This window comes from Anabas testudineus, chromosome 23 (genome assembly GCF_900324465.2).
Source record: "Anabas testudineus chromosome 23, fAnaTes1.2, whole genome shotgun sequence".
Classification (NCBI taxonomy): domain Eukaryota; kingdom Metazoa; phylum Chordata; class Actinopteri; order Anabantiformes; family Anabantidae; genus Anabas; species Anabas testudineus.
In genome coordinates this window covers 11,439,194-11,466,521 of record NC_046631.1, presented here as the reverse complement: position 1 = coordinate 11,466,521, position 27,328 = coordinate 11,439,194, and the positions used below count along the sequence as shown (strand labels likewise).

Below are 27,328 nucleotides of genomic sequence, written 5' to 3'. Positions count from 1 at the left end.
ATCAGTTTGTATTGAACATGGTTGAATGCAGTGCTGATGAAAGCTCAAGCTGATAATAGCTTTTTCATTATGTCCTTAGCCAGGCTTGGCATTTCATTTTCCATTGCACAGAGAAAGAGAGAGAAGTTCTGATTTTCACTGCTGCTGCTTTGGGTGGGTGTTGTGTCTTTTGAGTTTGATTGTGTGTTTGCAATATTATTTTTTATATTGCGTTTCTGCTCGATTAAGCTCCATGGAGAGACGAGAGTGTGAGGTGCGAGGGGTTGTATTTACCCCTAAAAATAGATGTCTGCGATTCAAAAGAAAAAAAAAAACAGTAGCAGCCAATTTATGTAACCCATATGTGGCTTTGTAGGTTTTGGACATTGTCATTCACCAACTTTTCTAATAGAAGATAGAATTTAGTTTTATATTTCCCATGTGACTTCAAGTCTATCAAGCTGCTCCAATTAATCTACAGTAGTTCTGTGTTTTCTTTGCCAATCATGCAGCTCTCACAAATTTGCAGAGCGTTTTTAGCTTCACTGTCAGTCTTTAATTAAATAAAGCATCAAATTATGACTCATGTTTGTGATGTTAAAAAAATGGGCACACGAGCATCACATTTAGCTGTAGTGTGATAGTATCGTACAAATGTGGCGGCAAGGATTCACTATACAGTAGGTTCATCCCACAGGTGAAACCAGTCTTTGCACTTACTCATATTACTTTAAGGATTGACGTGAAAACACCATCATCCAGTGTAGAAAGTTGACCGAGGTCATCCAAAATGGTGCCTTGTTGTTATCGGTAAGCTGAGAGAAACAAGCAGTGCTTTGAACCCGTCAGTCAGTTTTTAATTTGCTAATACCAGTGTTCTGAGCTTGGCCAACCTCAGCCTTGTCTAAGTATAGGTGATGTTTAAGAAGTTTGGCTTTTGCCATGCTTAAATCAACAATAGCTCTGTTTAAGATGGTCCTTTAGCATTTGAACAGTTTACAGTCCTAGAAATGTGCATTTGGACATATTTAAATGGCCAATGTGGTGCTGCATTGCATTATGTTGTGGTCCTAACCTAATTGTTTGCTGGCTCCTCATCATTGGCACCTATGAGTGACAGGATATGAGTGAAATAACTATTCTGAGATATAGTTTTAATTATTTTATTGGCAGGAAATCAGCGTGTTACAAAAAATAATCAAATCTGTATCTTCTACAGATACAGAAAGGGCAAAAAACACATTTTCAGTAGTTTCCGAGCTTGTTTGACACATTGAAAAACAGCAGTAACAAACTCGCACAGAACATTTTTATTCACTGAAGTCACTGAAGTGCTCTCACTAAGTAATGGACCTTAAAGGAAAAGTCATAAATTGTTTTGAAGGCCACGGTGTCGGCCCAGTTCCCACACCCTTTTGTTGCATCACATTGGAAGTTGTGGGATTTAGTTTTCATGGTAAACACCTCTTACTTCTGATCTACTGAGATGCCAGTGGGAAGAAGATTTTGAGAAGACTGATGTTGGTGTAATAGCCCAGTTAATTACCGTCCAACCTACTCTTTCTCTCTCTCCCTTTGTGTCTCTCACTCCCTCTTCCCTGAGGAATGGCAGTCATGTTGAGCGAAACCAGATGTGTTTGCCCCCACCTACTCAGCCATCCATTCCAGTGTTACAGCGGCTTTGTCTGCTTTGGGTTTTTAAAGGCTGATGAGGATATTTTGGGAGTGTTGCATTAGGTTTTCAGGAATTTGTCAAAAATAATGTTGTTCCTTTGGTGGGAAAGCTGCTAGTGATGCACTTACAGAACAATAAATCATTCAGTTGAGAATCAAATTGGGCATTACTGTAATTAAAAACTATTTGCTTTGTAAATCTTCTGTTAAACAAATGATACAATCTGCCGCTAGGAAAAAGAAAATGAAGATTTACTTGTTTTGACAAGAGTCTGGATCTAGTTTTGGCTTAACCCAGCTAAGAAATAGCTGTCTGCCCACATAAAAACTAAAAGGGCTTTTGTTTGCTGCTATCATTCTTCCTGTTCATAGCGTCTAGTAAAATATCCCTGTCCTTGCTTTGTGCAAAAGTTCGTCTGAGGGCAGCATTACGCTTCTGTAGTCATTACAAGGTGAAGGTTTGATGTCACCCACAGTTGCAGTGTAAATATACAAACAGGAATGTGGTTGCTTTGGCATCCGCTAGTTATGAATGTGTGGCATTGAGTAAATGTGAAGCAGGTAGATGTTCAGTCAACCTTCCCCAAGAAATAAAAGAATTTGAAAGTAAAATGCTACTTTTTTAAATCCTTGGAAATGAGATTTTATAGAGGGACGTTTGGAGGTGGGAGGAGGTGAGCGTGAAGGAGAAAACAGATTAAAAAGTCGGAATATAAGATAGAAAGATGCACATAGGTGGTTTGAAGTTTTTATTTCCTAATGCTTTACATATTGTTTGGTGGATCTGAGATGTCTGTGGCCTCTGTGTTGTTCTCTTCTCCTCGTCTTTACCTCTCTCAGTAAACAAAGAAATTCTTCCACCAACGTGGATTCATTTAGTTTCCACTTCATTTTGGAGCCAGTTCGTCTCGGCGGCCTTGATGAGAGCGCACTGATGGAGCCAGATTCAACATTTCCTGTTAGACTGTTAAACAAACTACTGCAGCTCTGCTCCACTCACTACCCTTTTATCTCTCCTCTGCCTTGTTCCCTGCTTCCCATCTTTTTTTAACTTCTGGCCTTGTTTTCCCATGTTGTATCTACTCTTCATTTGCATTTGAGGGGGGGTATTTCTGTCTTTTTCTTTTTCCTGACAAATTGTTTATGTGTGCTTTTTAAAGCATGTTGTTTCTTTTCCTCATATCTGCTGATTTAATGGTTACTGCTCGCATAATAGACCACATTACCTTCAGGTGCATCCACGTCAGGCAGGTCTGGTAGTTTGACTGCACATCACATCTGTGGTTATGTGTTTGAAATGACAGACACTTATTCTCATGCTACATAACCAGCAGCGTCGCCTTCAGTAAAATGGATGTGGGAATCAAAACTAAATCATCTGTTGGTGTCGACCAAAATAGCGTCAAAGTCTGTGGATATTTCTGCAGAACAGAGTGTTAATTACAAAAGGTTGGACTTCAGTGCCTGCTAGGATTTGTTCACTTTTATAGTTGCACAGTTGACATGCTCCTGCTTTTCATGGTTTTGCTTTCATCCTTATGTCACATCCACAATAATCTAAACAGAAAAAGGAGCAAAGTTTCTTATTTTTGAAGCTGGAGCCTGCAAATATTTGGTATTTTGCTTGATAAGTGACTAACGTACGAAACATACATGTTAGTAACTGAAAGCTATGCTCTCTCATCTGGTTATTGTAGCTCGACTGTGAGAAGATATAGTTCAGAGAGGTTTTATTGAGAAAGTCAAGTAGTCAAAGTGAGCGGGGTGCAGAAATAAAATAAATGAGGGCACACGTTCTCCCGATCCTCAGTGGAAACTAAACAGTTTCTTCTTGTAACAAGTTGCTCATACATGAGGACACTAATCAGAAAATATGATCAGCAGCTCTTAATTGGGGAAAATGTGTGAAAGTGATTTATTAGTGTTAAAGTCGTCATTACCTTCTGAATACCTAAAGACGCAGCACAGTGGAGTTCAGAAAAGCAGTTTGCGCTGCATTCCTTTGGCCTCACAAACAAACTGCTTAACTGTGTGTATGGCTGTGTTTATGTGTGTGTGTGTGTCCTCTGATCTGGTGACACAAAGCAGGAATGGTCTGGTCTGCTTTGCCTCCAGCAGATGAGGAGAGCAAGATAGTGGGATGGAGCCATGGCATGAAAAGAGAGAGGTGGTGTGTTGTGTTAGGGAAATGGGTCAAGAGGAAGTTGATGGTGGGTTTTCAAGTTTGTGTGGATGTGATGTTTCACAGCTGAGACCGTGTTGTCGATCAGTGTGGGAATTTGCACTGTGTGTGTGTATTTGTGTGTGTGAGAGAGTGAATTTGTGTGTTGACAGTGCATAACTTAATTCCACTGGGAAGCCAAAGCAACATTGCCTCTGTTTCCTGTCCTAATTGCTTAAAATCCTACTTAAATAAGCCTCCACACACACACAAGCGCACACGTCTACACAGTCACTTACACATTTTGAAGTCCTGTGTTTAAAAGTACTTATGCAGATTGTTTTAGCATTTGCATAAGTTTAGCATTCATTATATTTTTTTGACAGAACCTCTAATTTAACTTTTTCGACAGTGTTTCTGTGCACACTTCCTTCCTTCCTTCCTTCCTTCCTTCCTTCCTTCCTTCTTCCTTTACCCCCTGATTACCTCTTACCCTTAACCTCTCTCCTGGGCAAGGCCTTATCAAGATCTTGGTCCGAACTTGTTGGCAAAGAGCTGTATACTCTCACATCCAGCAGACACAGAGGAGCACTAGTTTGTACTTGGATGCTTCCTTGTTGCTAAAGGACATAAAAGTAAAAAAGTGTTGATATGACTGCTGGGTGCCAACTAAGTTCAGCATATTAAGTTTGCTACCCACGATACTCGCTTTAGTATGTGTGTGTAGTCTAAGAGGAGCTTCCAGTTGAGTGTGATTTATGTTAAGTTGGTGACATCCTCTGTTATGTCTGCACTGAGGCAATATTGGCTGATTTATCTTTGTAGTTCTAATTTACACTCACCAACTTCACGCTTCTTTGGGCGGTAGAGGGAAAAATGCTAAACAAGAAACAACAGAGACGTGCATTTAATACAGCTTTAGTTGTTTTAGGCAAAGCTTAAGAAGAAAGACGCCAAATCATCTGAACAAGCAAAAAAGTTGGAGTAGTGAAACTGTAGTTACTCAAACTTCAACAAAAGTCATGAGATCACATCCTGTTATTTAAATTATGTGCATTACGTTCAGTTGTATATGTTTGTAAGGGAAACTGTTTGGGATCTTTGTCTCTAGACGTGGCTCCATGGCTCTCTCATTGTTCGACCATCTCTATTGGCACATGACCCACGATGTGTGTGTGTGTGTGTGTGTGTTTCTGCTGTAGAGGTCAGACAGAGAACAGAGGGTGTCCCTGCCTGCAATCTGGACCTGCTGTGTGTGCCTGTTCTCCGTCTGCTTAATTTTTATGTACAGTAGATTTAGCCAGAAATGGAAAGAAAACTTTGGTTTATATTGTCGCTGCACAGACAATGAATGGTAAAAACAAATTATTCAAAAAGTTTGAAGTGTGTAAAAAAAAAAAAAAAAAAACAAAGCAAAAAAGTTTAGTCCTTAAAGCCACAGAATATGCATCCAGCCTTGTGCCTTTTACTGATTCACAGTGGAAACAGTTTTTGAATCTTATTGAAGAGCAGACTGGAAATGAAAGACGCAGACGAGAGGTCAGTGAAGGGTGAGCTGAAAGAAGAATACACAACAACCCTCTGAAAATTTAATAAAAGCCGTTGAAATGATTGAGCTATTTTGATGTCCTCGTGTTTCTGTGTGTGTCTTTAGATGAAGGAAAAAATACAAACCCAAAAGGAACGTCTCAGTGGACTTCTGTCTGTTAATCTAATCAATGAGTAGTCTTCAACAGGAAAAAACTTTTATTTATTTATCGGATTTATATTATCTCAATCTTATAAAACCTTTAAAAGGCAAAAAATATCTTTCTTAATTAAACCTTTAGTTTATCAGCATTAGGTCAAACTATTTTAGGGACTACACACCTTTTTTCTGGAGGTGTGTTGCTAAGGAAACAGCCAAGTTTTGACATTTCAGTAGGTCACGTACTTAATATGTGATGGAGTTTTTAAAAGAATGGAGTTGCAAATCAAACAGCACTTGGTCAATAAGTTTTTGTGCCCTAACAGTTTTAGCTTCATAGTATATAGTGTAGTTGGCCTAAGTAGAGCATCCTGCAGTTCTTTGAGCTATTGGTTGTTACCTTTCCACAAGATGCAGTTGTGAGCTGTATCTGATATTCATATCTGAAAACTAGGACAGACAGCAATAACAACAGAGGAAATTAGTACATTTTAAATCTGCTGTTGCACTGTGCAGCTTTTTGAAGGCTCTTATTGATTTGCTTCATGTAGTATGAAGCTAAAAAAGCAGAGTAGCTGTTGCAGATGCAAGGCTTTGATTGGTTGCCATATTAAGTGACTTCAGTTGGACTGGTATGGGTTTTACTGTCTATCTATACACTCTGAGGACATTAATCCAGCTGATAAAAGCTTAGCATGAGCACGGAGGGCTAGATTTGCCCATATCTCGTGCTTCCTCTCCCACTTAATCCAATTTTTTATGTCATTTAGACCACAGCCATTTCTCTTTCTGTATATACGTCTTGTTCGGTTTTAAAAAATAAAAATCTCTTTTGTTATGCTTATCACAATATGATAATTGCGCTATAATTGTCAAGTGAGTGGTGTGGCCGCTCCCTGAAGCCCACGTAATGAATATTTATTGTCTTTATGGTTTTCAAGCTACTTCCTGATGATGGAAGGAAACATTGTGTGTACTGATGCTTCGCCATCTGGATGTTTAGATGTTGGATGTTAAATGCTAGAACATATGGACACACACTCATGCAAACAAATGAACACACACACACACACGCACATGTGCACGCTCACAAGCAGGCTCCACCATGCAGAGGCATATGGTTCTTTGAGATAGAGTGGAGACAGACTGGGCCATTCTGCTGGATACCACCAAGGGCCCCGACACTGTTAGAAGCGCTGCCAAACAAACTTCACCACACACACACACACACACACACACACACACACACACACACACACACACACACACACACACACACACACACACTTACAGTTTCGCCTCACTGGCTGCTCGTTGTTTCAATTCCAAGTGAAAGCCAGCATGGGTGACATTAATTTTTGTTGCTGCATGAGAGGCGAGCAGCATCCTCATCTGAGTTTAACAGTGTGAAATGAAAATGGAGATACCTGTGAGCTACTGGAGGCTTATTCAGCATTTGGGCCTCAGCTGCTCTTTGTTCATTATACACTCCCACTGTCAGTAGCTTTTTTGTCTGTTTGGTTGTCTCATTATGAAGATTACTCCCCAAATTGATTTTTTTTTTATCTTCTCAGTTAAAAGGGCCCTTTTATTTTAGAGCCCGCTGTGCCTGTAAGCGTTAATGTTATCGTTATGAGAGGAAAAACTGAGGCTCTCTTCTCATATTATCACAAATTAAAATGCCTTTAGTTTAATTCATGCCCTGATGAAGGGCTCCATTTAAACTCAGTCAGAGCTCCGGCTTTTTGTTATTATTCCAGGCAGTAATATGCTTTTCTCTCTGATGGATAAAACAAGATTTCTGGCAGTTTCTGTGAATTAATTACGTTTAATTAACATTGCCATCACTGTGCATTAAATATAAACCTGGCTTTCACTTTTATCCACAGGCTTTCTATAAGTTCTGATACAGTCAGGCTCTGTCTTATTTTGATGGAACGGGTTTATACCAACACTAACTGTATCACGTCCTGGTTCAGATTGTTTTATATGCTTGTGTTCTTCGTGAGACTGGAGTAAAGTTGAGACATGGACTCAGGTAAAGTAGAAATACCTGAAAACTTTACTGAAGTGCAGTAATTAAGTAATTAATGTTGTTATACTGCATATAAATGGTATCTAATACCATGTCATTGAATCAGAGGCAACATTCATGTATTTAAATGAACACATTAATATATAACTTTATTATAAAAGAATGGAATCACTGCAACGTGCAACAATAATTTTAATCACTGATGTTACTGCCAGACGTGTCCACAGCGGTCACAGAAGCACAGACTCATTAAAAGCTGAGAAAAGTCTTTTTGGTGACATTAAAACCACCGTCACATTTAATGTTAATAATAGCATCAAATTAAACACGAGGGACTGGGAGATGGGAAAAAAGCAGACGAACTATTAATGTGTAAAAAATAGAAAATAAGTAAAAATACAGCAAGTTGGGGTTGAACTCAGTTCGGACTGCTTACTTTTGAGTCCTTTTAAGACCGTAAGCAACAAGTATTTCACCTGGTGTTGACCTTTTAATTTCTCCTAACGAGTCAAGCAGATGACCAGTTTTTTAAATAGAAAAATCCCAATTAATTGTATTGTGTGTGTGTGTGTGTGTGTTTCTCTCAGGGGAGTGAGGTGCTTGATGTCATCAGTGATCGACAGGCCTGAACACTGAACAGGTAACTTTTCTTTCCCCACCAAACACTTGTTTTTCTTTGTGAAATATTTTCCCTCTCCCTCTCTTTCATCCTCTGTTTATCTCCATTGTTATTCCTGCTCGTTTTTCAAGCTTTTCCTTTCTAATGACAGCCGAGCAGGGGCCCTGCTCTCATTAGAGCATTGTAAGTTCCCATGAATGCCATTGGCTGTTTGTTTTGGCGGCTTCAGTTGCTTGTGGGTTTTTGTGTGTGTGTGTGTGTGTGTATATGTGTGTGTGGTGGGACATGGGGTAAGTTTAGGGGTTAATTGCAGGCTTTGGGCTGTTTTTTCAAAATGAATTTTTGCTGAGGCTGCTGCCTCTCATACTAACAGCCTTTGCAGATATGAGCCAATTACCGGCGCTCTACACACACCTTTTTGTATCTGTATTTATTATAAACTTATTTCTTATTGCTTATTTATTCACCCTGTTTGTTTCCAAGTTCAACTTTAAAATCGAACAGAGCGTCTTAACCCTCAAAAAGCAGATTTCGATTCATCACTTCTAGTATACTGTAGTACTACTGTATAACACACTCTGAGACTTTAATTAATGCAGGATAGGGAGTTAGGAGGTTAAGCTCTAAGTAATGTAGATGTCAACCTCAAGTGGATATGGGATTACAGTCAAACCTTTATATAAACCCCACAGGTCTTCTGGTGAGCTCCACCAAAACCTCAATGACATGTCCCAGTCTGAACTGATGTAACATCCACATTTTCTTGTTCTTGTTGGTTCTGGGTGGCTTTCAGCATTGTTCTTGTGATAATTGCACGTTTTGTTAGTGTCCGCGTCATATTTGATGGCATGTCTGTTACCGCTAGAGCTTTGGCCGCTCTATTTTCCCCTTAACACTCAATCATCTCCGTTTAGCTTAGGTCTGTCCGGCCTGTGACTGGAGTGAACCAAGAGGATTTGGGGTGAAATGATTTTCAAATTGAGCTCGTTTAGTTGAGTGTTAATGAGTCAGAAAATATGAAATCTGTAAGAAGCACTTCTCATTGAAGGAGCTCTACTTGCTCCCAGAACCCCTTCTTTGGTATAGTATTAATTTATTATATGCTTTTTGTCCATTAAGCTTGGCAAATGGTTTTCTATTTGTGCACATAAGTTGGAGTAAAAATGTTAAATGGCAGGTAGCCCTGTATTGAAAGAAGAAATGTGGCATTTGTTTGTATCAGTACACTAACAGCTTCTCTTTGCAGTACGTTTTTATGTCCTCCTAATGAGCAGGGGCATTAAACTGCTTTAAAGCTGAATGACACGTTTAGGTCCATTTTGAGCTTTCGTCTATAAATCTGTTGAGGTTCCTCTTTGTCTTTTTCCAGAAAGTGAAGACTTCTACAGTGCTACACACACACAGGGGTGTAGAGTACACACACAGATTTTCTGCCATATTAATGGCTGTAATACCTCATCTCTGTTGCTGCCTGCACACGGGCTGCAGCGTTATTTTCACCATGTAAGGCTTTTTCTGTTCACAACACCGAACACATAAACCGTGTTTATCATTTCCAAGGCTTTTCCATGTGCCTATTTTTAGGGAATAATATAGAAGGTTTCAAAAATCCTTAACTAAGTTGTTTAGGTAATCATTTAAATTAGATTTAACAATGGTAATGGACTAAAATGATACCTTTCTGTGTGGCTGGTTCCTACGATCTGCTTCTGTGCACCTACAGTCTGCCGGCTTCTGCAGTTTCACCTTCGTCCTTCTCTCTCTCACCGTTTCCATCTTGCCTCCGCGTTTTTCAATCTGTCATTCCCCTCTGATGTGTTTCTTTTAAATAGTTCGTGTTCCTCTAAACGGCTTCATTTTCTCAGCCTTCCATGGGAGCTTGTAGCTTGTCACTCTCTCAAATCTTATGAAAGCAAATAGAACTTGTGTGTATGTGTGTGTGTGTGTGTGTGTGTGTGTGTGTGCTTCTCAGGGTCAAATAATTCATTCCTCTCCCATATTCGAGGTTTACAGCCTACAAATGTGCGGTTCAATTCAGTTTTATTCACCACCCCCCTCCCTTATTGACTTGGATTTTGATTGTCAGGTGCTTTTTCATGTGTCTGCTCCTGAATAAACGGTTCAAACCACAGTAATGTGAGCTCCCATATGTTCCTTTGTTCACGACCATCTAACCTCAATTGTAATTACAACTGTTGGCAACTTAAACATGAAAAATAGTTTGAATCAAAACAGAAATCCTAAACCCACACTAGGCTTCAAGCAGACTGGACAGTCAGAAAAACAGAACTTGAGACATGACTGCTGGGAGACGTATATGGACTTGATTTGTGACAGACTTGGGAGTTGCACTGATATTTAACTGGAACTTAAACGTCAACTCATGCAGACGTGGGACATATTGGATTTGTCCAGACTGACTTGAGATTTACTTTGCCAGGACTTGACTTAGACGTGAGACTTCGCTTTGGTTTGCCTCACACGATTTGAGATTTGACCTACCTCAGCTGACAGGTCTCCAGTCTGAACTTCTACATTCAACACGATTTCAACAGATACACTCGAACAGGATTACACTTCTGAGCTACAGTAAAAATTCACAGTGCATAGTTTCTCATCAGCCTCCTGCTGCTGTGTATTTCCTGGGGCCAGTTGCTAAAGAATAAGCCTGGCAGATGGTTCCAGCGGGAGGGTGTCAGGGCCGACTAGGCCCCTGCTCTGGCAGAGGCCAAGTGGGGCCTCAGGGTGTCAACTTAAAACAATACATACGTAATGAAATGCTCTTCCCCCCTTGGGAGACTGTGTTGGGAAATCGTGATATGTTACATTAAAGAAAAAACATTATGTAGTTATTATTCTATAAACGTGTGTAAGACAGGAAATGATTTACAGCCTGATGTGTATGTACAATAACATCAGTGACCTTTAGGAAATGAGTCTGCAGGAGCAATTTCTTGCAGAATGTACTGAAAACAACCCATATGAAATGTAGAAGTACGAATGATTTTCAAATTTACGTGATTTTTCTTGTTATGAAGAACAGATATCTCAGGATAATTAGCTAATAATGGACACACAATTGGTTCCAGTCAGTTTTATTTATAAGGATGATGCTAGTATTAATATTTGGGGGCTTCTAAAAACTGTATCTAAAGTAGTACAGCTGTTTAAATTCCAGCTTATCATTAATAAGAATTTTTACAGTAAACACTGACGCTGATATCAGTAAGAAAAACAGCACGATTGAATTCCTCATGTATGAGAAGTCTGCTTAACACAAATGGAGGACTGCCAATAAAAACTACTAAGAATCTGTGATAAGCTGCTATCAGTCATGTTGATGTACAATTGCTGTTTATTCTAAATTACATGAATGAAAATACCCTAAAACTTAACTTTACTGCCGTTCAGCTGCTGTTGGCAGCGTCCTCTGCAGTGGCCGTATACAGAGATCTCATTGTTAATTGTATTGGAAAGTCTTTACCAGACAAATCAGCAGCATTCTTCTGTAGTTACATTCAGCAGATTCAGCCTAGAAAATATCAATACTGACCTTCTCAAAGCCACATCAGTCAAACTACAGTGGATGATTAATATCACCGCAGGCTGAGTAAACATTTTTTTTTGCAAGGGACAAAACGGTGAGATGTATTAATAGTGGAAGAAGCTTTCATCAGGTTGTCTCTTTCTAACTTTTCTATTTATCTTCTTGGTCACTTCATCACTTCTGCGCACATCTGCTACTGCTGCTGCTGGAGTTTTCTACATGAGAGGCGTTCCGACGTGAACTGTGTGTGTGTGTGTGTGTGTGTTGTTGTGTTTGGATCTAGTCCTAGAAGTGTATCACTGCATGAAATTTGAGGCGTGTGACTATGACTGGACTCCAGTCGGCCTTTAAACACACGTACACACACGCAGATGGCAGTCGTGTTCTCAGACCAGCCAAATCTCAGCGTGTGTCCATCTTTTTCATTATATCCTCCTTAATCAGCTCATTAATTCATCGTTCTAGTCATATAAAGGATGAAGGAGAAAAAAATCAAGGAAGGAAAGATGGAAGAAAGAAGGACAGGAGGAAGGGAGGTACTGTAGGACGACATGTCGGACTCCAGGATAGTGATAAATGCAATGGGGAGGGACACTGCAGCAAAAGCTACAAACGATGGAAAAAAATGTTTAAATCAATGGAAGAAAGCCGAGATGGATGCAAGCTGCAAACATTTTAGAAAAGAGAATAGAAAGAAAGAGAAAAGGCAGTGAAGGAGCAAAAAACCCGGCTTAGTGAGAGGGAGGGAGGAAAAGACTTCGAAGGCAAAGTTGGTGACTTGGAGCAGACTTTTATCAGCTGCCAACTGGTACTGTGGCGTGTTTATATGTGTGTGGTGTGACTGATTTCAGGAGCGCTGCCAGTGTTTTAGTTTGTTCAGTGTGGGGGTGTGTGTGTGTGCTGAGTTTGAAGGGTGTGGGTGAATGGATGCTCGTGTGGTTTTTGATTTTTTCCTGTGCGAGCCAGCAGAGTGTGGCCACGGTGGAAAGCTTTGTACGCTTTTTCTTTTAGCTGCTCCAAGTCGCGCTGGGATCGGACCAGTGACGAAGAAAAGTTGCTCAGCTGTTTGCTTTGTCTCTATTTTGCTCACCGCTGCAGCTTTCCACATGTTATTCTACTCAAATAAGCTTTTGAAGTTTCGAAGTAAAGAATTTCTCTTTCTATTGTCCGTTCAGTCATGGCAGCTGCGTCTAGTCAAGCGTGCCATCAGGCCGTCTTCCTCTCTTTAAAGAATTTGTCAGGGCGACATCTGTTTAAAGTTTTGTTATTATTTGTCTAAGTGACTTCTTCAAAGTTTGCTTCACCTGATTTGGTTCACTGCGGTGTGAGGCGGTTTTATTTTGAAAGGTGTGTGCAGAATGAAAACACATAAAATATATATTTATAAGCCTACTACTTCAACAATTAAACGCACTTCTGCTAGACAGTGTTGATGCTACGGGCCTCACCAGACTTTAGACAGAGTGCTTTTGTTTGTCTCCACCCATACCTTTCCACTGACAGAATCAGGGGGCTGCATCCAACAGCTTATGTAACCGACAACCTCACACAGCGATTGGGCAGCAGTGAGAGGCGGGAAGGCAGGCAGCACTGGTGTGAGCCTGTTGACTTAGGCACCAATGAGACAATGGAGCGTGATCGAGGATCTCACTTGAATTGAGTTGCTACCGAGCAGCCTATTAGTCAGTGAATGCTTCCCCAACTCACTTCTTGAATGTTAAAAGAAAGTCCTCGTCTCACACAACTTATCCCAAAGAAACTGGAAACAGAAGTCATCACATCCTTTGCACCAGAGGATTGTTCAGCCTTCACACAGTGGCGGAGTTATCTGATGTGCCTCAGCAGTGAGCTATAGGTGCGAGCATGTATAAAACGTGCTCATGCAGAAAGTCGTGCAGAACCCTTCACAAACCTCTGTAATTGCACCACTGAACTACTCCCATCTCCATCTCCATCTCCTTCCACTGTTCACTGATAATAAGAAAGCCGGCAAATTTATAAAGACCATAAACAACATAGTAGAACTCAGCACAGGCGCTGTACAGTGTCTATGCACTGAAACTGGAAAGTTTCTAAAACTATTTAAGCAGTTGTCTTTTCTCCTTCTTTATCTTCTTCATTTTGTTTTTGGTTAAGCACGGGTCAGAGTTCTTCCTGTGGGCCCCCAGGCGATGATTTTTGGATGTCATTGAATAGATTTATTGTCAACTTGTGCACATGGTCCACCGCAGCGCTTTGTTGTTGCCCAGCTAATGCCGACTGTTTCCTTCCTTTGATTCCTTTTTGATCACAAAAGGAGCTGAATCAGGAATACCTGCAGCTCATTTTTATTATACATGAACTTTGAAATGCTGCCGACTGGGAGAGAAGAAGTGAAAAATGAAGAGGGGGGAGGAGGGAGGGTACTGAAGCAAACTCTTTAAGCTGTCTGCTACATTTAAGCTTTTATGGACATCAGCAGGGACCCTCCCTGCCTCTGATGGCTTTAACAGCTTACTTCATTGCTCTCCACAGCCTCTTTTTCTATTATTCTCTTCATTTCTTACATCCAAATGGACTGTAAAAGTGTATGTTGTGTGTGTGTGTGTGTGTGTGTGTGAGAGAGAGCATGTGTGTGTGTGTGTGTGTTTGTGTGCGTAGCAACAGGTTCAGGTTTAATGTGTTTCGCATATGGGCGAGCTCTCCATGGAGTTTTACTGACTCATGTGCAGCGATACAGTAAATGACAAGTGCACTCTTTCCTGCCTCTCTCTCAAACAGAAACACATTTTTCCTGTATCTGTGTGTGTGTGTGTGTGTTTCCTTAGTCTTCATGTAATTGAACCATGGTGTACAAAACTGTGGTAAAAATAGAATTCAATGATTTATTAGACTGGACATTAACAACAATAGTCATGTCTTAGTCAAAATTACCTCCGTGTGGAGATTTCACCAACAAAGCTTCATTACGATGATGAGAATTACAAGCTACACATAAAGGTTCCCTGGACTGTTTATGACCTGCTTGTCAGTCTTTTTTGCTTCACTTCTTCTGTTTTTTCATCCAAATTCATTGAATTTCCAGAAAATTGGCAATGGAAAAGGGGAAATTCATGCACCCCCAGCTCTGCAAATATTAGGGTTTGTATTGAGATAAACAGTTGGTGGTGATAATTTTCCAGTTGGATGCCATTAAACCTCTGCAGAACAACAAGATGACATGATGAAAACTGCAGCATAATGGTGGAAATCAGTGTGGAAAACATGCAGAAATCTTGACCAATCCATGTGTGGAATTGATGTGTCACGCTCCCTGAACCCGATGAATCCTGGTATTGTCTTCTTGGAATATGCCAGTGACATCAAGGAAGAAAAATCTGGTCATTCAGTATATTTCAGGTAGTCAGCTAACCAACTGCAGCAGCCCCATATCATAGCACTGCCCCCACAGGCTTGTACAGTAGACACTAGGCATGATGGGTGCATCACTTCCCCCACCTCATCTTCAGACATGGTTGTTTAAGAAATGAGAAGCTCCTCACTGCATCAGTTAGGGTTAAAAAGCTTCTTAACATCTCACTGTGTCTTTATTTACACAATCCCATGTTTACTCCTTCAGGATTCATTAACTATCAGTCACATCATCTGTTTGTGGTCATGTGGGTTGGACGCTTACCAAATATGCACTACTTCTCTCCCCTGGGTGTCAGCTTTGATGTGTGATTGACAGGTTATTAATTATCTCGTTAGACTTTAGAAATAGGCTGACCTTTGTGTGTTGGATGGTGCGAGGAGTATTACAGGAGATGCCTGTCATCTCTCTGGTTTGAGTGTTGTTTTGCTTATTATATATATATGCTTATGTAATGTGATAAATCATAGTTATGTGATTACATATTGATAAGAGCACATGTTATAAGAGTGTCACATTTTACTTTTTAAAATGAAAAAGAGTTGGTTGCAACAGTTTCCTGTCATATGCTGATGTGACAACTGATGGTCAGATAACCTGGGGTGTTAAAAATAGCAGCTGAATTTAGTGCTGTAATGATTCATGTTAATAACAATATCGACAGCTGATGAAATGTGTTGCTGTGAAGCTTTGTACGTGATCACTAGATAACGAACCCTAACCCAGATGTCTGCAGCGCTATTGACATTTCCATCAGCATCAGCTGTGATTTTTGTGTATGTTGCTAATTAGCATCAGTTCTTTTTTCTACGTTATAGACTAAAAGAATCAGTTGATAGGAAAATGCTATAACAGATTATTCTACAATGAAAATAAAAGTCGCTTCCTCGATACTGCTGGTCAGTCACAGGTTTTGAGCCACATGGGAGCTGTGAGGAGTTTAAAGTTTATACAGCACCATCGAAATTAATGAACTAGGTTGTCACAGCAGCGGGGGGGGTAGGGAGTAGGAGTACTCACACACACTCGCACCGGGCAAAGCACAGACAACTCAAGTGATGTGACTTGAAAAGGATCGGGATAATTACAAACATGCTCATCTTTCTGTCAACGCTGCATTTGTCCTTTTCAGGCTATTTCCTAACTTCTGCTGTGTGTGTGTGTGTGTGTGTGTGTGTGTGTGTGTGTGTGTGTGTGTGTGTGTGTGTGTGTGTGTGTGCGCGCGTGCAGGTGTGTTCATGGTTTCAAGTCATGTCTACTGTGTGTGAGAGCGACGAGACCGCGGCCCGTGACAAATTAGCGTTTCGTTTTTCATCAGGAACTGTGAATGCCGCTAGTGTGTGATGTTTTATTTTCCTCATTCAAATATTCTTGGGAAGCATCGGAGGATTTAATGGTAGAATAAAACTATTCTCTAAAGATTATCTTCCCTTCCAGCTACATTTCTGTGTGTGCGCGCGTGTGCATCTGCATGTGAACAAGAGTGTATGTCTTCCATTCAACTATTCAAACATCTCCCAAAAGCTTCAGAAGGATTGAATAAGATAACAAAACTACTTTCCAAAGAATTTTTTCCACCCTATCTCTCTCCTCCTCACCCCTATATTTGCTAGAGGCTGGATTTTTAATCTCCTTGATCATTTTGATCTCCTGAATCATTCGCTGTCATCATTTTGAGTTAAACCATCTCACTGCTCTTATGCTGCGAATGCATTCCTTGTAAGGGTTTGGTTCTTTTCAAACTCAAAGTGCTTTTGCCCCACTTTTCTCTTTCGATTTCGTTCATCAGGGTGCTTGTAGCTCTTTAACTGCATCTTTAACAAATAACTCAAGGCGGTAACAACTCTTCGACACAGCCAAATTAGTCTTTTAAGCCATGAATTGAGTTTTATTGGTCTTGTTTTCTTCTGACAAAATCTGGTGGTTTCATGAATTGCTATAACTACCTGCTTAATGTCATTTGATCCTGTTGAAACTGTTCATTAACATGTTTTGGTAGTTTTGCATCTTTTGAAGCAACTTGCAAACCTGAGGTTTAGTTACTTCTCAAAAAGGTGTAGAAGAAATTGTAAATACTGTCTTCGTATACAGTCTTTATGTCTTTTAGTCATTATGGACCTTACGGGATTTGCAATTGTCAATATCTAGAACAAGTCAATGGATGTACTGTATCCTCAGTGTGACCTGATGGTTTGTTACAAGACCTGTGGTGCCTGAAGGTGACTGGTGGCCGTATAGAAAACGCACCAACGCTCTGAACGCAGTGCAATCAAAAGAAAATGTGATGTAAATAGTTTCATTCGCCTGAGAAGCTTTGATGCCTTTAAATCACACTGATTGGATTGAGAAAAGGAGCGCTAACACACTCTTATTATCACCAACCGCATAGATGACTCTGTATGTCTGTGTCCTGAAGCCACCTGATAACTACGCCGTGATGGGTTTCTGTCTGCTGCCAAATACCTGTCCACTTTCCCGCTGAAATAAATTGCAGAGTAAAGTAGGTGGACTTCATTCTCCATCTCATCAACGACTCGGTGTTCAGAGACTCTCGGGCTCGTCTGATGTAAACCAAAGTTTGCAGAGTGGAAGATGAGCCTTTGTTCTCGTCACAGGACGACAGCGCACGAATCACAGCTCATCAGCATTTGTACCTCTCTGGGCAGGACCTCTATTAAAGATGAACAATGCGTTACAGGTTGCATAAGGCCTGAGATACTTAAAGCTGGGTTTGCTTTGACAGATCATTGTAGAGATCACTGTATAGGATGGAAACCTGAACTGTACTTTCTTTATTCTCCTGAACGCCGCAGTGCTATCTCATATCTTCACCCTGTCATCAGATACTTCATCATATTCTGATATGTGTGCAACAAATGTTCGTCTCGCTTGTTTGATGAAATAATTTAATAGCTTAGCTGCTTTCCTAAATTGAAAGACTAATAAAAATCCCCCAAAGTAGCTTGGGTATTTTTTAGAATTATCTTTTCCCCCCTTCTTCTGCTGTTGATTCTGTTCCTCTACACGTTCCTAACATTCATTTTCTCCTCATGCTCTCTCTTCCACTTCACAAGCTGAGTCGCTGCTCGTGTCTCTTCCCCTTCTCTCTGGACAGGCCGGGATCATGAGGATTACAAGGGTTTTGTGTTTCAGTGGGGAGAAAGATGAGAAGGAAGAAGAGAGATAAAGAGGGCAGTTGAAAAGGAGGAGTGGGAGGAAAAGGGGAGGACACGAGGAGGGCAGGAGCATGTTTGCACAGGCGAGAGAGGAGGCATGAAAGAGAGAAAAGGAGGGGAGGAACTCCAGGGATTCTTGTTCCTGTTTTCATCAGTTTTTTTCTTACTTTTATCTTTTTTCTTTCTTCACTCTTTCTTTTCACCCCTCCCTCAGCAATCATAAAGCTCAGGCTTCAGTCTATTTACACACGCACACACACACACACTACCTCATTATGGCAGTCAAGTGTGTTCTAAGACTTTCTATTCAGACTACAGATTGGAAATACAACACCAGACACACCCCTCACTGTGAGAGTCAACACACACACACACACACACACACACACACACACACACACACACACACCCTTTCAGTCTTCCCAGGTGAATTAGCATTCTCTGTTTTCTTCACATTAAGTTGTATTTGCTTCGTCGCAGCCTTGATGCCGTTTCCCATTTCATAAATATCAGTTTGAGGAAATGATGATGGAGGGCTGATCTGAATAAAGCAGTTAGACTGACTGACACGCCGACGGTGACAGGTGAGGAAAACAAAACCAGATTGGAGCGGTAGATTGAAGCCGTTATAGGGCTTTGAAAAATGGCATGCGAGAGAAAATACAGACCTTAATTGAGATATTAGAGGGATAATGGTGGAGATAAATGCCTGCATATTGAGTTTATATGGCTCCTGGAGTTTACATGAAGTCAGTTCAGTAACATTGAAGCTTTGGTTTGGTCTCCATCCACCCACAGGTAAATTATCAGACCCCTGAATCTGCACGGTGCTAACTACATTACCTTAAGCCAGGTAAATGCATAAATACATCTTTATGTCCTTCAAGACTGCAATAAAGTTGTTCTCGCCGCAAACTTGAGCTGTTTCCAAACTAGTGTCTGCAGACGTCTGTAGTGTCTGTGAAAGTGTTACATCAATACCCAAACAGATGGTGGCATTTCACTCCTAAAGGCAATCAGACTTCTTTGTCTGGAGACTAAATTGATTTGCTTTGATTTTTCCTGATAATATTCTGTAAGGACTCTGATGAAATCATGACTCAGAACTTCTCTGAAATTCTTCTAATCTGGCCACTATGAGCAGAAATAGTGGGCCATTTGTTCTTCGCTTGATATCTGGGGCTGACTTGGTCGTTAGTCTACACACACCCCGTAGGAGGAGATAAAAACCGTTTCCCCGTTTATCTGTGCATGTCGTGTTGGCACGAAAACAGTATTTCAGAAGTTGATTTAATGTAGACGTTTGTCTGCCATGCTGAGCAGGTTAGTGTGAGTTCATCAGAGCTTGTTTGTCGACAAGTAACGTGCTGCAGCAGAAAAATACTCTGACGAGAGCAGTGAGAGAGAACCAGTAGAATTTAGACGGTAAGATTGTCGCCCTCCATGTGGGAAACCGGGGTTTGAATCCCAGCTGTGGCCCACCTCCAGCACGTGTCCTTATGCAAGAACTCCTTACACCCTGCCTTGCACCTTGTATCTCCCTTGTAGGTCGATTTGGATAAAAGCATCTGATAAATGACACATAAATAAACAGCAGAAAGACACTGAAGAGCTGATGATAATATTCTGTGAGCTGCATTTCATGAATAACTTCTTCCACATTATAAATAGTAATTTGACCCATTTTAATATCACAATACTGATAGTAGCAACTTCAAAGTCTGTCTGCACGCTGCCTGTTGAGATCAGTAATTATTGACCATTTCAGCAAAAATCTGCCTGGTAATTTTAAACATGACACACGTTTCACAAACTATTTCACAGTTTACATTGAGCATTGATTTTGGAGCAGTAGTCTCTAGCAGTCTCCCAGACTAACATGGGTACATTTCAGGCTGCTGAAATATTGTTCTACATATTTATTTTTTTGACTGGAAGGAATATTTATGTTCCGCTGCCCAGTCGTAGGTTGGCTTGATTTGGGTTGGGTAAATATCATTTTTCATAACTAATCCTTATGATGGATTTAGCCTTTCACTGTCTGTGGTGGATTAATATATCCTGTCCATCTAATCCTGTTTGATTTAGTCTGCCTGGCATGGTGGCATTAAACCATGCACAGAGCCAAGTTGATGAGGAGAAGGTGGACGTGTGCACTGGATTTTTAGCTCAACATTTTGCCCCTTTACACTGTAATATGGAGCCTGCAGTTCCCAATGAAACCCCAGTGAAGTGGAGTTGAAAAGAGACAAGTTCATACATGTTTTATGTGCAAAATGTTCACAGCCACTGTTGTTCCTGTAGTATTTTAACACAAAGACACAACACTAATTGGAATTAGACAACAAGAATGAAAGAAGGAATTCAGAGTAAATGGATGAATAAACCCAAGAAAGAAGGAGAGGCTTTTTGGCTCTGAGTCAGCTTCACTAATGCTGAACCTGTGTGTGTGTGTGTGTGTGTGTGTGTCACTGAGGCAGAGGCAGCCTGCCATGCCTCAGTGTGTTAATTATGTAAATTGGTCATTAGGAACCCTTATGGGGGCCAGGATGAAACTGCCCAAACACACACACAAACACACACACACACTGAACTGGCTGCACATGTTAAGTGGGAAACGGGAGGAAAATTAGGGCAGTGGAGAAAGAAAAACGTTCTGTTGGACCTTTGAGCAAAGCACTTTATCAGAAAAGTGTCAGTGAGAAAGTTTTCCTGTGGAGGTCTGAAATCTGGCGACAACAACAACAACAACAGTTTCCATATGTCGCCAATTCGCCTCAATCCATGTCGTCAAAAAGCTAATTTTGGTGGCTTTGTTGCTAAGAACAGAATCACCAATGTCATTTTTTCCACATTGTCTCTGTTTATTGAAATGTGGAGCATATTCACAAGAGACGTCGCCAGCAACTAACTGAGCTTTCTCCAGATTTTTTTTTCTTTTCTTGAGGTGTAAAGAAAAGAAATGAAGCTCTTTGTAAATGTTGCCAAGAGGTCTCTTCTCCTCGCTGCATCATAGAAACGGTGCACAAATTACCTTCTTTGACATCTTTTTAAGACTAAATCCTCTTCGTTATAGTCAACATGTTCAAATGTTATTGTTTTTAAGCCTTACACGACACATGAAACATAAAATTACAGTCTTGGACGTAGCAACAGTACAGACTATGACCCCTTGGTGACCCCTGCACTGGGGAAAATCACCTCAGTATATCTAAATGTCTTTCTATGGCCCTGGTTTCTATGGGTTGCATCAGCAATACTTTGTCTTTGACTGTTAACAGGAGTTTAATAAGAAAAGCTTCCTCAAGCTTTTTTTTTTTTTTTTCTTACTTTGGACACATTAGCTCATTGAACACTGTACGAGGATGCACCGAGAAGTAATTAGCCCCCTGCTGATTCCAGTGCTAAAACGCTGTCTTGATGAATGGATCTGTCAGTGATCAGTGCAGGACTGCACTTCCTCTCTGTCTGCAGTCACCTACCCAGTGCTCAACATAAAGCACAAGTGTGAAACAGAACAATTGTTTTGCATTTTAAAGTTGAGCTTTCCTTTTTTTAAACTGCTTGTTTTTGTGTGTCACGCCTGTATCATAGATGTGTGATCAGATTTGGTTTAGTTATGAGACTGAGAAGGTTGAATGTCCACATCTGTCACAGATCATATCCTGAATTTGGTAAAATATGGTTGCAAGGATGATTTAACTTTTCGAGGAGCACGGTGACTATTGACAAATGTTTAAACTTCAGTCTTGAAATATCCAGGATCCACCTCTCACTCTCTCCAGTGACTGCTGAAATTTAAGTTTCAAAATTTGTCCTTCTGCAACTCGTCGATCACTCTTTTGTCAGCCTTGGCTTTTCTCTGTCTCTTCTTCGTCTTTGGTATTTATTGCTAGCCGTCTCTTTTTCCATCTGTCTCCTCTCATTGGCTGTGAGACAGCCTAAATGATAAGAAATGGCAGCCATATCAGTACAACAGGCTGTGTGTGTGTGTGGTTTTGTGTACGTGAGTGTGTGTGTTGGCTTTGCTTTTCAGCTCGAGCTGTCATTTTGTCACCGTACTATTCAAACAGATTGTCCTGAATCCCTGTAGAGCTCAGACACTCACACACTGATCTTTCTGTCTTTGGTTATGTTAAACTGATGGACAGGGAGAGAAAAAAATGAAGACAGAGTGACAAAACGCTCACAACGGAGACATTCTTGATGTCAAATATGTCAAACGGTGGTTTAGGGAAGAGAAAAGCCCCCCGCTGACTCCCAGAGAGGCTCTGTATAACTGTGACCTTTGACACATCTTTAAAACTCCCTTCATCAAACTCAGACAGAGTTCAGGTTCTCGGTCCTTTTGCTGTCTAGAAGGAAAATTAATACCAACTTCCAACCAAGTTATTTTAAAGTTCAGCATTGAATAGATGCAAGTTGCATGTTTGGGGCAGAAAAAGTCAGTCGGGGTGGGGTGGGGTGGGGGGAATTATCATTGTTAATTCAAAAAGCTCACCCATCAAGTCAAATCAATTGAGTGAGATGGATCCCCACAGAGCAGGTTTAATGGAAGTCAGAGAAAGCAAAGATCTAATCTACATCACGGCACGAAAACAGGAACTTTTCTACTTTATCAATTAAAGCAGCTATTTTTGTGATTACAGAGACGTAATGAATATGGAAATGTGCACTTTGCTCTTTAAATGCTTATTTGTTTTCTTGATTATTCCATTTTCTCTCTAATTTGTAAACAAGTTATTTAAAACATTTTTTTTCACAAATTCTCCTCCCTACTGCCATGATTAAATAGTTATACTATTGTTTATTGTAGGTTGTCAAAGTGCAGTATGCTTTTTCTTTATATAATTAGATTATTAAACGTAAAACTAGGACTCTTTATCAAGTACAGTTGAGTAGTTGGACCCATGTCAAGATGAGTTTCATAAACCTATTTTTATTTTAAAGTAATAAACATATTAATCTGTCATTCCATCATGATGCGTGTCGAAACCCAGCCTTTGATCACGCTCAAATCTGGAACAACATGAGTCAACTCCTGTACCTGCAATGATTTGTAACCTCTACCATGGTATTACTGCTGTTACACAACACGTAGGTACATGCATACTTCACATATGAAGTCATCGAAATCAGTGTTTTACATGACAAGTTGATTTGATTAATGATGAATTCCTTCCTGAAAATGGCAGATTAGTAGTGCTGTAGATTTTACTAGGCATTTATATTTTCTCATGGACGTCTTAAGCTGATCAGCAATGGAATAAAAGGCTTTATGTAATTGTGGGTAAGGATTCTCAGTTATCCGGGTGAGGTTATCTGGAAGTTGAGTCATGGCAACTGGGCTTCTTTCTTTGTCGTTTGAAATGTTTCATTACTTTGCGTCATGATTCTGATGCAGTGTTTTTGTTATATAACGTTTCTACATGAATACACACGTGCAGTTTAAGTCCATACTGTGATCTGGTAGGTTCATGGTATGACCCACCAGGCTAATAAAAGTAGTATTGTTCCAACCAGTGAGAGTCAGTTCCCCTCCTCCAAAGGTCATGACATCCTGAGAAAGATCCGCTCACTTAAGTAGAGAAAGGGAAGTTGTTGACAGTCAACACTACGTCTTCATGTTTCTTCAGATGTTAATGGTAGGAAATGTGGTTCTTTGTTGAACTTGACCCATTTTTTGCAGATTGTATACCATAAGTAAGACTCAGTGATGCACAAGAGCCTAACTTGCATTCGCAAAGTAAGAAAACCTCATCGTCCCATGAGCCCCAGGCGTTCACAGATCTGACGTCACAGCTCAACAGAAGACGAAGGTCGCAGCATGTTCAGACACGTTTGGTATCAGTAAAGACTGAACGCTGTAGATGCTTTAAGACAACAGAGATTACAGCTAAATGTTTAAGTAACGACTTCAGAAGAGAGCGTTGGTGAGTTATATGGATGATATAGCAAATTTATTAGATACAGTTTATACAGATTTAAACTGCATGTGTGTTGTTGGAACGATATGATGCAGCCTTATTGGAGCTGTATAATTGAATCCACTGACAAATAAGCAGCTCTGTGAAAACAGGCTTTCAGTAAATATTGTGCACTAATTAATGTACATCATCGATCCCATGTTAAAAATAGGCAAATAACGCAAACTATTACCAAAACAGATGGGATTACTGCTTGAGAGGGAAACTTTTTTGTTTAAAAATCTTAGAACATTACAGCATGAAACATATCCGCAGTGATTATGATAATATTTCAGACGTGTCCTGAAATATGAATGTTAAAGCCTCTGAGACGGTGTATCATGACCTCCCTCATAGGGAGTGATTAGCTGATATCAAAGCTACTTTCCTGGCAGGGAAACAGAAAAAAGCAGCCTCCTCTCCTCCTCTTCCCTATCTTTCCATCTAACTTGTCTATCACCTTCCTATCCCCATTCCCATCTCTCTGTGGCGCTCTGTTTCGTAGGAAGGTAACCTGAGAGAGTAAAAGGAGGGAGGAGGGGGAATGAGATCCAGAAAGTCGGTGAGAAAGATGGTGAGATATAGCTGAAAAGGGTGAGATAGAAAGAAAGGGCAAGGACAGGTAAGAGACGAGCTGAAATTAAACCCTGGGTGAATACATAGGAAAGTTCAACAGGGTGAAAAGGAGAGAAAATGGTGTAAAGACTGAGAAGGAAAGATGAGGTTGCAGGGTGAGAGAGGGTTAGTAGAGGGTGAAGAAGACAGTGGTGATGGAAAGTAAATTAAATAAGAACATCTATGGGAGTTGAGATGAAATCAATATACTGTGTAGAGCCCGTGTTGTACTTTTATTAAAAATTATATGTGTGGGCCACCTTTGATATGATGGATGATTCAGTTTGATTGATTTGAAATTTATTGTAAAATTTTTCTCTTGTACACTGGTTGTCTGTGGTTATTTGATTTGGTCCGCATGGTCCAGCTCTACCTCAGAGCTTTCATACAAGATGGTACGTCGCTAACCATGGCTAAATGCTTCTGAGACTTCTAATCACAATTGAACGATGCACTGCACGCTCCTCTGACATTCTCTGCAGACTTTACAGTGTTACTCTTATCTCTCTTATCTCATTCCTCCTTTTATTTGGCATTTTTCTAGAAACAACAGCAAAACTTGGCGAGGCACGCCACCTCAGACCGACATCTGTGTATGTTTTGTCTTTCATCTTCTCCTTTTGACTGCCAACATTAAATTTAAAATGTGAAAATTATGTCATCTGGAGGAGCATTGCGACTAAAGAAATACAGAATATGAATGTAGAACAAGCAGAGGACAGTTTAAGACAGTTCATATCTATGTAGTCCTTAAAGTAGCACAATAAAACAATTTAAAATTAAATACTTTCATATATTATCAGAAAGCACGTCGTACAACCAAGTGCTCATTTACAGAGTGTTGGAGGCAGAAATGGATGAAAAGGATGGGAGAGCAGCAGATGTATGGCGAGAAATGAGCAAAATTGCAACCAATAAGAGAGAGAACGAGGGAGAGAGGAGTAACCTTTTCCTCTAGCTGCTGCCATAATTGGATTTTGACGTTCTGCTGTGTGTTTGTGTGTTGTTCTGTGAGTGTGTGTGTGACAGAGAGAGAGGAACGAGTCCCGTTCCACCTCTCAAGACGATAGATCAGATAGGGGCCCGAGAAAATGACCAATTCTTCTCTCTCTCTCCCACTGGGTTAGTCAATACACACTGGGACACAGTTGAAAAGTTCATAACACCCTCTATCATTCACTCACACACACACACAGTCAATACACACATTATAGTCTGAGTGTATTCATAAATTACAAAGCAGCTACGAGATATAAATTATAGCTGACTGCTCTTCTGAACGTCTGAGTGTTGAACTTTGTGTTCATCTTTTTTTTTTCCTCTTCTCGTCATAAATGTAGTTTACAGTGTGTGAAATCGAGGTAGGGAAGTTGTAGAACACTTGTGGACAAATGTCAGTGTATGTGGTGCCGCTGTCGATAACAAGTTCAAGCTGTAGTCGGAGCAGAGCATGCAAATAACTTACTCAGCGCAAAACTACAGCTTCATCACAAGCTGTTGCCAACTTTATATTTATATCTGAATACACCATAAGGAAAACGATCCCCTGGACTCCGTTCATCCATCCATTATCTGCCACTTATCTGGGGATGGCCTCGGTGCCAGCAGGTCCAGCAAGGTCAAAGCCACATCGTCGAATGCCCCTCGACGAATGAGATGAGATATGTAAGCACTCCAATGTGTTCTGCATCTGCTCCATGGTCTCCAATGAGTTGCACATGCCCGGTGTACCACGAGACCTCCCAGAGCTCACGACCTGGCTCAGCCCCTGCTTCGCCACAGTAGTTTGGTACAATGTAGTGCTTACTGTGCACCAAGCAGCCTGTTGATCTCCCACCCTATGTTGCCCTCACTTGTGAATAAGATCCTAAAATACACTCGGGCCACATCACGACTATTAACATAGCTACTGTACCACTCACCTTTATATAGTTAATTATCAGTAGTAGTAGAAATCAGCACTAATTACTGTATTATCCCGTGTTTATTTTGATCTTCACATAAGATCATGAAACATGAAAAACTAGAATTGTCAAAGTGACCAAACTGAAAATTAATTTTCTCTGAAATTGCTAAGGTTTGTTTGAATGTGTTAGACAGATGGATGGAGACACTGGTTTACTTTATCAGGCAGATAAAAAGCAGCAAATCAAGCGAACAGTGAAGAGAGAAGAAAAAAGGCGAGTACATCGACAGATAACAGTGAAGCTGGAAGGACTTCAGCCTTGGACTACTGAAGTGTAAAAATGTTTTAAGTCCTGGTTTGTTATCAGAAAAGTTCAGGATGGAAGTGATGGCAGGAGGGCCTGATGGAAGTGGAAACAACAGATGGCAGAAAAAAGAGAAAAGGGAAAGGAGTGGGAGGTGACACACTTCAGTCTAGACAGAGAAAGTATGTATGTTGATATTAGTGCCTCGAGATGACTTCTGTTGTGATTTGGCGCTATACAAATAAAACTGTATTGAATTGAAAAATAG

General features: G+C 40.5%; 1 protein-coding gene across 1 annotated transcript in view; it reads left to right on the top strand.

Moving 5' to 3' along the window:
• plxnb2a (plexin b2a) overlaps positions 1 to 27,328 on the top strand; it is a 111,510-nt gene that overhangs the window by 39,340 nt on the left and 44,842 nt on the right. Inside the window, exon 3 of the mRNA XM_026363428.1 lies at positions 8,124 to 8,176. The gene's annotated coding sequence lies outside the window, so the exon portion shown is untranslated. The remainder of the gene's footprint in view (positions 1 to 8,123; positions 8,177 to 27,328) is intronic.